The sequence below is a fragment of the Marmota marmota genome, unplaced genomic scaffold, assembly GCF_001458135.2.
Source record: "Marmota marmota marmota unplaced genomic scaffold, marMar, whole genome shotgun sequence".
Lineage (NCBI taxonomy): Eukaryota > Metazoa > Chordata > Mammalia > Rodentia > Sciuridae > Marmota > Marmota marmota.
This window is the reverse complement of record NW_026000207.1, coordinates 863452-877865: the sequence shown is the minus strand read 5'-3', so window position 1 is coordinate 877865 and position 14414 is coordinate 863452. Positions and strand designations below refer to the sequence as shown.

The 14414-nt window shown below is 46.0% G+C and overlaps 1 pseudogene; it reads left to right on the top strand.

The window, feature by feature from the left end:
- Window positions 1–4209: 4209 nt before the first annotated feature.
- LOC107158832 lies at window positions 4210–13979 on the top strand (annotated as a pseudogene).
- The last annotated feature ends 435 nt before the right edge of the window (window positions 13980–14414 follow it).

Below are 14414 nucleotides of genomic sequence, written 5' to 3'. Positions count from 1 at the left end.
ATTTTTTCATTATTTTATTTCAGACTCTTTACATATTTGAAACAAGTTTCTCATGAATAGCATACACACTGATTCTGCTTTTATATCCTTTTTATATATTTGTCTTTTAATTGGTATATTGAGGCCATTTAAAGTAATTATCGATTTGCTAGCATTCACAGCTCCATTTTATGATTTGAATTTATTTTCCCTGCTAACTGTTCCTCTCTTGTGTTTGTTGTTTTCTTCCCATTGGTTAATTCACCTTATTTTAGAATTCCATGGATGTATCTGTAGTGTTGTATGTATTCTATCCAATAAGCAATTTTACTTCTCAGGGTCATCATGGCCATTGTTTTTATAATTTTTCTTGTTCCCCACAAATGAATGAATTCTCCTCAAGGCATTTTACTGTCAGTGGTCTATAGAGCTTCCCAAAATCATGTTTCCCGGTTGAACATTTCTCATGTCCTTTACCCACTGATCATCCTGCATCTTACTGTATTCATACACACTGATCCCAGTATGTATGTATCCACCATGTGGCTATAGGTGAGCAATCATATGAGATCAAGCAAACATGGTATTACTATGTGTTAGAGATTGGGAAGTTTTACATGTACCAACTGTTTTTGCCGCAGTCTGGCTGGGCACAAAATAACCGAGCCGCCACGAAGCACTTGTAGGTTCAAACAGCAACTCTTTATTCCCGAACTCCACCAGCACACTCCACACACACGCCCGGGAACTCTCTCACCCTCCACCAGGCTCCAGGCGAACTCTCTTGGAACCCGCTAGAACTCCCCAGGAACTCCCAAGTAGCGGGCACCCGAGGCAGCAGGACCCACCCTATTTTCCCGGACAGCAGGGTCCATATACAACTCAATACACAGTCTGTTTCAATCCAGCATCATCCAGTCACAGCAATTATAATTATCATCATCTTAATGGCTCGCTCTTAACCACTCCTTCTGGCGCCATCCAGACTCAGCTGTGGCCCTCAACAGTTCTAACCTTTATAACATCCTTTTTTTGGGGGGGTGTTACTGGGGATTGAACTTAGTACAGTAATTACAGGGACACTCAACCACTGAGCCACATCTCCATCCCTATTTTTTTTTTTTTTTTTTTTTAAGACATAGGGTCTCACTGAGTTGATTAGCACCTTGCTTTTGCTGAGGCTGGTTTTGAACTCACAATCCTCCTGCCTCAGCCTCTTGAGCTGCTGGGATTACAGGTCTGTACCACTGTACCCAGCTCCTTTATAACATCTTTATGTATTAGTTATTTTCCCATTTTATAGAAAGATGAGGGAATATGCCAAAGGTTACCCATTTGTGAATCTTGAGCTTAGGGACTGGAGGCAATGTTGGTTGACTCCAGAATAAAAAACTTATTGCCTATTATGGGGTGGATCTTCGTTCTCCTGGTCATTATTCATTTTTACTAGAATGGATGAAACAGGCTTATTTATCTGAAACCTATTTTTAAACATTTAAGAATACATCTTGGCCATCTCTTCAAGCAAGTGAGATGAACCATACTCTTAAAAGGGGTGTAGTCTGTTGTAACTGTGGAAAATCTAGATAATGCCTGGGTTTGAGAAATAGGGGAGACGGGAAGTAAGGAGGAGCAGAAAAGGGCCAAGGCTTGCATTTGTCTTTAGATGTTTTTTGAGGTGCCTGAAAGACAACTCTGTGAATCTGCCTAACTTTTGCTTTATTGCCTAAACCAGATCACTGTAGCCCTCTCTCCTCTTCCTTTTATTGTCCCCATAGTGAGCCTCTGCTCCATTCTGTGCATTCTATCTTTTGTTTTTTTAGTAGACACTTAACTATTTGTTAGGTGAATACCCACATATAGCAGGGTGTTTTTGTAATGATTTTTGAGTCCTTCACAGTGTTCACCCTAAAAAATGGGCACCATCTATGACATGATGACCTTAAAGAAGATATGCATAGACTTTTATGGACAGATGTGCAAAATTTCAGAAGTCATAACGAGTGACTGTTGGAGTCCTCCAAGTTTGATTTACTAGGAAAATTCAGAGAACTCATCATATCATGGTCAGTGGTTATAATTTATTATAGCCAAAGAATGTAAAGCACTTACTAAAGGGAGGAGACTCATTGGCTGAGAAAACCAGGCACTACTTTCTTGAGCCTGTCTAGTGAAGTCATATTAGATGTGCTTAATTTAAGCTTTATCTGGAACTTAACAATCACATATGAGATTCTATTAGGGAATCTTTTGATGCTCACTGCAGAGAATTTGCACTGGACATGTTTTCCAGAACATACAATTCCAGACCTCCAAAAAGATAGCAGGTGTTCCTCATAAGCCATATTGTTGACACAAACAATTAAGGCACATGGACCTGCCCACTCTTCATTTCTGGGAATAATGTGCAATCTGAAAAATAATGTCCCAAACTCCAGCCAGGTGTGAAACTTGGAAGCGCAAAGGATAATCAGTCTCAAGCTTACTATGTTGTATCTTCAGTCACTTAAAAGGCACTCAGCTACTAAATTCAAAATTCTTTATCATTAAGCAAATATAATTTTCTACAACATATATCAGTTATAGCTTTCAGATGAAGCCTTACACATATAAACCATTAATTTAATAAGTGGCAATTCTTAAACTAGTATTTAATTTAGTAAACACAAGGTACAGCTGGGTACCATGGTGCATGCCTATAATCCGGCAACTTGGGAGGCTGAAGCAGGAGGATTGCATGTTCAAAGCCAGCCTCAGCAACTTAGCGAGGCCTTATTTTAAAATAAAAAATAAAAGTGCTGGTGATGTGACACAGTGGTTAAGCATCCCTGCATTCAATGCCTGATGCAAACAAAACAAACAAAAAACAACAAAAAAAGAGGTAGTCTGGTGAGAAAAAACCTTTTTCTCTAATATGTACACAATGAAACATTGGCAAGTGGTCTGACTTGTAAATATTCCCTGTTAGCCTTCCTTTCTGTAAAGATGTAATACCCAGATAAATGCTGTGTATTTCTATATCACGTCAGTAATTTCTCATCTTTGTTCCTGCTATTGAATGTTATATCCTCTGGGTATAGCAAAGATTAAAGAATATGGGGTTCATGAAGACTTCATGCATCATTAATTTGAGATTAAAGAACATCTTGTTGCAGACTTAGTCACTTACAGGTCTGTGAGTCTCTTTTGGAGGGAGTGAGCACAGTACGCTCCACCTAAGAGGGCCCTCTACAGAGACAAGCAAGAGACCTAGAGGAATCCAGACTCTTACTGTGTGTGCAGCTTACTTTTCACACTGGCCCACACCTGGCTTTTCCTTTCTGTACTTGTCTCCATAGCGTTTAATGATGTGCTTCAGTTTTAGGATTAAAGACAATATTTGCTTACAATTTTTAAATTTTAGTCATAAGCAATAATGTGTTTATGTTATGCATTTTACAACAAAATGGTCTTAGTTATGTTATTAGATGTCCACTTTATTTTGCTTCCTTCGGAGCAGCATCAAGGGCATTGACCTGGCAGTCAGACTATGCTTTCTGTCCTTGTTCTTACCTACTGAAGACCTTTAAGAAAATTTTTATCTCTTCTGCCTGTTTATCAGGGTCTGTTAAACGAAGCCACCAACTCCCTGCCATTACTACCCCAGGGCTAGATGTCAAGGAAATAGGATGGTCTCTACTGACTAATTAGCCAATCCTAGACCTTACTTGGCTTACTTGCCTTGCCTACTCTGTGCTGAAAAAGCACAATAAAGGCTCTTGACCCTGCTTTCCCCTCACTTGGTGACCAACTCTGTGCTTTTCCACCTGGCCCCTCGTTATGGTGTGTGACGTTCCTCTTGGGGACCTTAACAAAGAACCAAGACATGTCTTGGCAATTGTACCAAGGTCATTTGGCTCACCACCCCTGGGCAGTAAAATTGGCATTTAGAAATAACCCACCAAGTCATTAATGAGTTGGTAAGTTTAAGTTTAGTAAAGCAAACGAGCTTTTTCGGCGGGATTTCCAACAGGGTGTTGGGGATCAAACAAGACAAGATTAAGAACTATGGACGGAAGAGGGTCAGTGCCGAGGGGAACTGTTCAAGTAGTGACCAGACACCCGAGGTTCTAAGTGGGCTTTCAGAAAGGGAGCCTCCCCGTGGCCCGTCACTTCGACACTGCGGGAAAGGGTCGACCAACTCCTCCGGGGTCTCCTACACAGACGTCCTCCGGACGCACTTCCGGCCTTTCCGAGGGCGCCGTCCGGGGCCTGCCCAACGCTCCCCTCCAGGTGGTCTCGCCGTCCACAGGAGGCCCAGCCGTTTCCCCCGCACAATCACTCGCCCGTCTCCGGCCGGTCGGTCGGTCCCCGCGACGACCCAGGCAGCGATCACCTGCTTTGCCTTCACTCTCCTGCTCCGACTTCGGCCTCGGACGTCGTCAGGACGCCGCCCACCCCTCATCTGGCCACCTTCCCGAGACTCGGCCTGGCTGGGCGGATAACCGACGGTCTGGGCCCCCGGTTAAAAAAAAAAAAGAAAAGAAAAGCAACCACCACCACAAAAAAGAACAGCGCCTGAGGCGGATTCGCACTTGGGGGGCAGCCTTGAGGCCAGGCCGCGCTACCCAGGAAGCACTGCGGCGCGCTCTGGCCCATGAGGGCCCGCGGCAGGCCGCTTCCGGCGGCGGCGCTACGTCACCTCCCGGCGCCGGCAGCCCGGGCCCGTCGCCGGGACTGCAGCCCGGGTGCAGTGTTTCGGCTCGGCCTTTTTGGGTCCGGCATCCTGCACCCCGCCGGGTGTCCAGGGCCGCCCGCCCGCTGGGAGCCGGGAGACGTGGCGGCGGCGCTGCTGGACCCCGCGAAGGTGAGCGGCCAGGGTTCGGCCTTGCCGCTCCTCTGCTAGTGGTTCCTCCGGCCCTCCGGCCCCGCGGGCCTCTGACGATGCTTAAAGGGTGAATGAGGCTTCCTCCTGAGGTCTCCAGCCGGTACTCTTGACTCACAAACCTGACAGACGGTGCTGAGTTCCCTTCCGCCTCGTCGCCCTTGCCCTTGCCTTTGTTTTGCCTGGGACACTGCCTCTACGTCTTTGCAGGGCTTCTAATGTTCTCTGGTTTCTGCTCAGGCTTACCTTGTTGGGAGAGGCCTTTTCCTAGCAGTTCAGGCTAAAGTGGCCCTTCCGTGTCTACTCGGTGTCTGGAATTTTTGTGCAGGGATTTTGGTAAAATTAAAGGCGCTTGCTGGGTTAGTTTGTCCAGAATGTTGTGGGAGCAAAGAGGAAAGAAGTAATTGCAGAAGAGCCGTAATATCAGTCCTGAATCGATTCTTTGCTGTGCACTGATAGGAATTAGGTATAACTTCATTTAATTGCCATCATCTTAAAGTTAGGATCTTTCGTCATTACTGTTTTACATAAGAGGAACTTGAGGTTTACAGAGGATGAGTTACCTGCCCCAGAGAATGATAGTTTTTATATATTGTAAACTAATAGCTATTAACAGTGCCTGTGTTCTCTACCCAGAGGGACAGGGAGGCTGGGGTAGACACCTAAAATAAACTTTGCCAGGGGAGCATGCTTTCTTCCCAAATGTAACATTGGGCACGTGGTGACGTGGCATTTCAGGCAGGTGGAACTGTGTGTGGACACAAGAAAGCTGTATTGGTTAAAAGGACTCCTCAGAGGACCTGTGTGGTTCCTTACCCCCAACTGATGACACATCCTAGGAGAGATGGTGAGACTTTTTGATGGCTGTTCCATCCTGCATATCCAGAAAAAACATGTCCAGTCAAGGGCCCATGTTCTCAACCACCACCTGCTGTGTCCTCTTTGACCATTGTACCCCGTTCCTGAAGTGTCCTGGCCTCAACAATGAGTGCTGGCAAAATTCAGGTAGGAAAAAGAAGCAGTGACTCATTATCCATTCTCCCTGGGCATCTTTGAAGCCCGGGAGGAACAAAGAAAGCCAAGGGAACTTGTTTAGGCCCTGCTACTTCCCAGGCAAGGGCCACAAACTCAGATGATTCATCTTTGAGGTGGGTGATGGTGATTTCCCTTCTGCACTCTTCTGCCCACCCATGTCTGTGGAACTATTTTCAGAAGTGCCTGAGATGAGTGTAACAGTAAAAATTTATCTGGAGTTCTCTATATCTTTATCAACTGAGGATTAACTACAAACAGAAGAGTGTGATGGTTGCATAATTAGACTGTAGACTAGAGGAACCTGCGTCCAGATTCTGCCCCTGCAGGTGAACTTGGGGTGAGCTCATAGAGCTTCCTGGACTTCAGGTCTCTGAGGTTGAAATGGAAATGATGATGGTGTTGACCTCAGGGGCTGTGGCCTGTTATCTGTGTTTCTTTAAAAATACTGTTAATTCTTATGACTGTTCATAGTGATATAGAAAATACTGTTGCATTTATCTGGGAGTAGATGCTCAGACAGATTAAATAAGGGCTCCACAGTCACACATAAGAGGAAGCAAGTGTTGATTTCCAGAGCTTGTTTTTAACCCTAGAAATCTGGCTCCTGAGCTGGGGACTTCAGATACTTTAACATATAAAGTCTCCAATACAGGGGCTGGGATGTGGCTCAAGCGGTAGCGCGCTCGCCTGGCATGCGTGCGGCCCGGGTTCGATCCTCAGCACCACATACAAACAAAGATGTTGTGTCCGCCAAATACTAAAAAATAAATATTAAAAAATTATCTCTCTCTCTACCTCTATCTCTCTCACTCTCTCTTTAAAAAAAAAAAAAAAAAAGTCTCCAATACAAGCCAGGTGCACAGTGGGGACCAGTAAGACTCAGGTGCTGTTGCTCTTGCTTCTGACACTGTTTTTACTGTTGTTATTTTCTCCATTCCTTTGATATCCCCGAGCACTACCCTTCTGTGCCTCATAGTCCATTCAGCATTGTCCTACCCCTGTTTTGAGTCCCAGTGTCTTTCTGCTAAGAGACTTTGCTTTCCTTTGCTGCTGTAATATGTCCAAGGCAGTGTCACCTCCTTGAGCCCAGTATAGAGCTGGGACTTCTGGAGGCATTTGGTGATTGGGACTTTGGGTCTGCACATTTTTTATAGTGCTCAAGTGACAGGTACTAATATTATCCAGCAGGCCCACAGCAAATACTACTGCCCGTCTTTGACATTCCAGGTGTCTGTGACCTTCACCCAGGAGGAATGGAGGCAGCTAGATCTGACCCAGAGGACCTTATACTGGGAGGTGGTGCTGGAGACCTGTGGGCTTCTGGTTTCTCTGGGTAAGGTCTCTCCTTTTTGTCATATGGGCCACCAGAAGCCTCCCTTCCTCCCTCTGGCTCAAGGGCTGCCTGGTCAAGAAGGCCTCAGGAGCTGCCTTTCCTGTTCTCCACAATTTGGGGCTTTGTGTATGTTGTGTGTGCTCACCTCTTTTTTTTTTTTTTTTTTTTGAGGGAGGGGATAGCAGGGATTGATCCCAAGGGCATTCAGCCACTGAGCCACATCCCCACCTATTTTGTATTTTATTTACAGACAAAGACTGAGTTGCTTAGCATCTCACCATTGCTGAGACTGGCTTTGAATTTGCCATCCTCCTGTCTCAGCTTCGCGAGCTGCTGGGATTACAGGAGTGTGCCACCGTGCCTGGTTTGTGTTTATCTCTTCTTGATCTCCTGTGTCTCAGCAAGAGTTGGGAAGAGAAACAGTTTGGTTCGGTAATAGTCAAAGGAGAGGGATGTGATGGAAGGAAATTTGCGTGTTTTGCAAAACCCAGAGGCAGCATTTTCAGCCAGGTCCCATGGGGAACTGGGACAGCACCTGGGAGGAAGCATGACTGTGCTGTGACTTCTAGCAAGTATGTAAATAAGGCCATTACAGTGAGTCCCTCCTTCAGTTTAATTCATTTACTTTAAGAGAGAAACTTTCACTGCAAGATGCCATTGTTTGCGTTTGGTAGTAAAAGTTATTTCTGAGCTGGGCATGGTGGCACATGCCTATAATTTCTGAGGCCTGAGGATCACAAGTTCAAAACCAGCTTCAGCAAAAGTGAGGTGCTAAGCAACTCAGTGAGACCCTATCTACAAATAAAATACAAAATAGGACTGGGGATGTGGCTCAGTGGCCAAGTGCCCCTGAGTTCAATCCCCAGCCCCCCACCCCCAAAAGTTATTTCTGTTGTGTGATATTGATAATAGTAGCTGATATTTGTGCAGATATCTATATGTACCGAAATGACCATGTGGGATTCCCTCCCAATTTTTTACTTTTTAGTGGTTCGTGAAATATTGAAGGCTGGAGTCACTGCGCTTTACTCTGGCCTCTGTTCCCTGAAGAATTAATCTTCCTAATGATGGCTGCTTCTCATCTCCACAGCTCAGTTGGTCTAAGGCTGTTAACTCCACACAGATGTGCTTGCTGGCTCATTAGTGTAGCACTGGGAAACCAGGGTCAGGGGCCAGACCCCAGAGTCTAGGCCCACTTGTACTGCTCTTGAGCTGTGTATTTCTGAGAAAGTTACTAGACCCCTCTGTGCCTCAGTTATCTCATGGGTAGAATGGGTCAGTGTAGCACTGCACAAGGCTCTCATGCATGTACATGACTCACAGTAAGTGCCTGGTGAGACCAGCCTTGTGCAGGTTATCAGTTTTGACCCCCTGTTGCTGATACCATCAACATATCATTCTTGTGGTGATCCTCTTTACTCTCAGGAATGAGATTGCATAATTTTGTCATCAAATTGGCCAGATGCTTGAGGCAACTTAGGTTTCCATCTTGGCCCAGCCAGTCACCATTTCCCTAATTCTGACAGTATCTTCCCAAGCCTTGGTATCTTTATCTGTGCAACAGTGCTAATCACAGTGTGTACTTTAGGTGCGTGCTGTGAGAAATTCTCAGGACAAAATATTTTATGCAAGGCCAATAGGAAAAGCAAAGTAACATTTTGCTTACTACATAAAAAAGACTAGATCAATAAGGACACATACCTTCTTTGTGAATGAAGAGATGTAGTAATACTTTAAGTGGTTTTTTTTTTCCTACTGCATATATTTTAATTTAGAATTCACAAAATGTTGTGGATTTAAATTGCTAGGCATAGTCCTTAAGGAGTATATTTGACTCCACCATGTAAATATCAGGTTTTTACTTAGTATTAGGAGTGAAAACTCCATGACAGAGTGGCAGATTATGTCATGGAGTGACATGAACTCGAGAGCCACACCAGTGAAATCTTCTCAGGAAGTGACATCTGTCTCAGACTCTTAAGTTTAATAGTTAGCTAGAAGTGGCAAGGTATAGGTGCAGTGGCATTTTGATGGAAGGACTGGAGGACGTGATGGGGACTGCAACTGCAGAGCTGAAGGAAGGTCTGCCTGATCACTGAGTCCAGTGTTGGGCATGTGGCAGGCACAAGTGACCACTTGCTTAGTGATGACTGATGAGTTCTGAGCTATAGTTTGGGATCTTTCAGGTGAACCTTCTGTGGGTCTCTGTGCCTCCAGAGTACTGTGTCTTTAACCCCAGCCAATTTGTGAATAAGTATTTGGCTGCAAGTGACAGAGTACCTCAGTCTTGTAAGGAATGTGTTATCCTACCTCATAAGACTCCTGGGTTACTGTGGCTGACCCAGTTATCTGGGGTTTATTGGGTTGGATTTTGCTTGTTTTTTGTTCTTTTGCTTCCTCTACTTGGTCTATGTCTTTAGGCACATGCCCTCACAGAAGTCCCAGAGTGCCACAGGTAAGAGGAATGGAAGACCCCCACCTCATTTAGCCCTTTTTGGAATACCAGCTTCCTCTTTCTTCAGTCACTGGTGTAGGTCAGCTGCCCACCCCAGACCTCGAAGCATGAGGGAATGCTGTGTGCCAGAGGGATATCAGGATGCTTCTACCTCTTTGGGGACCACAGTTACCCAGAATGTTTAGTCTGATGCCCAGGCTTCCCACAGAGATTTCCAGCTGGTCTGAGGGGCAACAAGACATTCCTAGGTCTTAGCAGTTCACACAGGTCAAATACATGTGACTTTGAGTGGTCAGAAAATAACCTCCAGGAAATCATCTGACCATGCTGAGCTTTGTAGGTGGAGACTGGAGTTGGGTCTCTCTGCAGCTGTTTCTCTTGTCTGCGGTGTTGGGACCCAGAGTGATGCTTTGCCTTTTGTTTCCAGGAAGCAGTTCAGCGTCTTGCTCACTTGGATGGGAGCAACTTCATTTCAGGTTTTCATCCCTGTCCTGAAGCTACAGGCTAGACCGAGGATTTTCTTCTCCCACTAGGTCCCTGTGTCCTTAGTTCTCATGCACAGACTGTCCCCTGTTTAAATCAGAGCTGATCTGCTAGTTGGAGCACAGCCAGGAGTTACAGAGGAGAAGAGGGACCTTTCCCAGGGCTCCTGTCCAGGTGGGTGCCAACAGCTGCAAGGGTGGGTTTGTGACAGCTTGAAGAGTTGGAGGTGATATTGCCTTTGAACTTTGAGGGAGCCTCTTTTTTTTCCTTGAGGCCTCTCTGGGGACTTGGGCCTTTTAACCTGTGGTTTCTTCTGCCCTCTATCTTCAGCCGCTTATGCCCCACAGCTCCTGGGGACTCAGCAGGCACAGTCTTTAAGTCAGGCACTTTGCTCTGACTGCTCAGCCTCAACAAGTAGCTTTCACACAGACAGCCTCATGAATTGGGGAAATTGTAAGCCCTCATTGTGCCTTTGTGATTTCAGCTGAGGTAGATCTAATTGCACTAACAAATGTACTCAGATCTCCCTGGTTTGGAATATAAAAACTATTTTTTCACCACTGGGACCATCTGGGTTAAGGGGAACTCTGTACCACAGTTTTTCATGGACCCAGGTGTCTTCTGTGTGTAGCACAAGGAGTCAGTGTGTCCCTGGCATGCTATAGTTGGCAAGGGGCAACCAGGAAGGTAAGATGTCGCACCCTCTTTTGTGTACATGACATCCTCATGTTCTACTGACAAGATAGCTGGACACACTTGGGTGCATGGAACTGTGTCAGAAGAGAAGAGTGAGTGTACCATGTGGTGAACATCTCAATACGCTGCTCACCTAAGCAGTGGTGGTAATGATGGTTTGTACGTCATTGTGTTGAGGATGTGATCAACCGTGTGGAACGACTACACAGTGTGCCTGACTTCAGTGAGTGGTTCAATAAGAGAAGCTGTTAGCATTGCTCGTGCTCTGCTAGTGCTAATGAATATTGATTTTCTAAACATACATGCATGCATACACATATGTAGTTTGGTAATATGGACTGACTCAGGGGTATTTCACCACTGAGGTAAGCCATACCTCCAGCGATTTTATTTTCTGAGACAGGGTCTTGCTAAGTTGCCCAGGCTAGCCTTGAACTTATGATCCTCCTGCCTCCTGAATTGTGTATAGTGGTAATATATGATGTTTCCTTCTGAACTTGAGGAAATGAGGCCCATTGAAATCCTCTGTGCTCCATCTTTTCCTGCCTCAACCCTTTCACCCTCCAAGTGTCAGTCACACTCAGAGGGTTCCCTGCTCTGTCTTTTCATTCTTCCCATTTGGTGGAACCTCAGGTGACATTTGGCCTCTCTGCCCCAGATCTGGGCTGCTGAAGGCACTAGGGCTGTGGTGATTGGCTTCACCATTGAGTCATGGCCTCTTGCCCAGGCCCCTTTGGCTGTGTCACCATTGCCCCTTCCCCACACCCATCTTTGTTTGATTATTTGTGGTGCTAGGGATGGAACCCAGCTGCACGGTTGCTAGGCAAGCCCTCTGCCACTGAGCCACAGCCACTGTGCCCCCCGCCCATCTTAATGCAGATCAGGGGTCCCCTGTCCCAGCCACTTCTGGATTTTTTTTTTTGTTGTTGTTGTTGTTGTTAAATCTCAAGACTTCTATGCTGGGTTGTGTTGGATATTATTTCTTTGTAAATGAATGCGTTAGAAATGAAGATGTTGGTTGATAGAGTATTGATTTTCTGCATTGTCAAGGCATTTCTAACTAATAATATAACAAAGTTACAGGTGAGATTTCCGCATTTAATAGCAAAATTGTGTGGTGTTCTGTGGAAAGTGAAAAAGTTTCAAGAGTCCAAGGAACACAGAGATTTTGCAAATGTGAATCCCAGGGGTCTCAAACAATACCAGGCATGGAGCCATGTTTCCATCTCCTTGTTCTTACTGAATTGTTGATTTCCTTGATGTTGTCATCTCTAATGAGCCCTTTTGATCATTGTATTTCCTTCAGGTAGCAACACAAATCGTAAAACCACAGAGCTCACCCCTGCTTTTCTGGCCTGGCCTGAAGAAGCCTCACATCAGCAACAACTGACACTGAGGACGTCAGAGGACTCCCAGTTGGGGCAGTATAGGGGTCTGGATGGGATTTCTGAAATGCAGAAAGGACCCTCGAGACCAGGGATTGAGAAGCTTCCTGAGCACATGGGCCTGGACACTGTGGCATGAGAATGGCTGATTCTGTATATTCAAGGATTATGCACATCTCTCCAGATGATCTTCTGTGTGTCTGTGACACAGTGGACCACATGCAGGTCCCTTGATGGATGCAGGGGAAAATTCCTACAAATGCAAGGACTGTGGGAAAGTGTTTAATAAGAATTGTCTCCTCATTCGGCACGAGTGGATCCACTCTGGAGTGAAGCCCTATGAGTGCACGGAATGTGGGAAGACCTTCAGCAAGAGCACACATCTCTTCCAGCACCCGATGATCCACACCAGAGGGAGGCCTTACAAGTGCTTGGAGATCTGCCTTCAACCGCAGATCTCACCTTATAAGGCACCAGCGGACCACAGTGGGGAGAAGCCTTACAAGTGCAGCGAATGTGGAAGTGGAAAGGCCTTCACCCACCACTCCACTTTTTTTTTTTTTAAGAAAGAGAATTTTTTTAATATTTATTTTTTAGTTTTTGGTGGACACAACATCTTTATTTGTATGTGGTGCTGAGGATCGAACCCGGCACTGTGCGCATGCCAGGCAAGCGTGCTACCGCTTGAGCCACTTCCCCAGCCCCCCACCGCCCCACTTTTGTCTTGCATAACAGGAGCCACACTGGAGAGAAACCTTTTGTGTGCAAAGAATGTGTCAAAGCCTCTCGCGATAGGCCTGGTTTCATTCGACGCTACATCATCCACACTGGGGAGAAGCCCTGTGAGTGCACGGAGTGTGGGAAGGCCTTCAGCCGATGGTCATACCTCAAGTGGCACCAGCAGGCCCACACTGGAGTGAGACCTTTTGAGTGTAGTGAGTGTGGGAAGGCCTCTGTGAGAGCGCTGACCTCATTCAGCACCAGCGCATCCACACTGGGGAGAAGCCTTACGTGTGCAGTGAGTGTGGGAAGGCCTTCAGCCACTGCTCCACTTTCATCTTACATAAAAGGACCCACACTGGAGAAAAACCCTATGGATGCAAAGAATGTGGGAAAGCTTTTAGTGACAAAGGAGACCTCATTCGTCACTTCAGTGTCCACACTGGAGAGAAGCCCTATGAGTGCATGGTGTGGGAAGGCCTTCAGCCGACAGTCCCACCTCACAAGGCACCAGCAGATTCACAGTGGGGAGAAGCCCTATAAGTGTATGGAATGTGGGAAGTCTTTTTGCCGAGTGCAAACCTCATCCGGCATGCCATCATCCACATTGGAGAGAAGCCCTATAAGTGCAGTGAGTGTGGAAAGACCTTCAGCCGCAGCTCATCCCTCACTCAGCGCAGCAGAGGAGGGCCCCTTTTTACAAGTTGGAAAGCTTCTGTCAACATCTCAGGACTCATGTTAAGGAAAATTTTTTTTTAATGTAACCACTGAGTAAAACCAGTGGTCAAAGGCAACTTCCACCTCAGCCTCTGGCCATTCTTGCCAAGAGAAACTCCTTTAGTGACATCTCTGAAAAAAGATGTCACAAATCACTTGTCATCTGAAGAGTCAGGTTTGAAATGGACGCAGCCTAGACTTCTACGCCTGAGAGTTCCTCCATGAGGGAGACCCAGTGATTACTATGCTCTTAGAAAAACCTTCATCCACATCTTTCTTCTTAGTTTAAATTAAAATGTTATTTCAGGTATATTTTTTTAAAGGAGGAGGATAAGGCTTGGTGTGTAGCTTAGTGCTTCATGTGCAAAGTCCTGGGTTCAGTCCTCAGAGACAGCAGCACCACCGGGAGGTGATGGAGAGAAGAGGAGGAAATGCAGGCACATCTTTGTTCAGGCCTCTTTGATAAGCACTTTGCCATCTCTTCATGATTGTACTTGGGAAAAGGAAAGTGTTGTTTCAGAAATGAAAGAGCCCTGTTTCCAGTGTGCACACTCATCGTGTCCAGTGTCAGAACAGTTAGACTGGGAGGGTGGGAAGACCTGGAAAGCCACCTTTGTCCCCTGAAACATTAGGGGACAGAGGCAACACCTCTGTCTGAGGAGCAGGAGCACAGTCTGTTGGGAGACTAGAGGCTTGTGTTGTGAAGTGCTTCTGTTCATGGAGATGAGGCTGCACACACAACTGCAC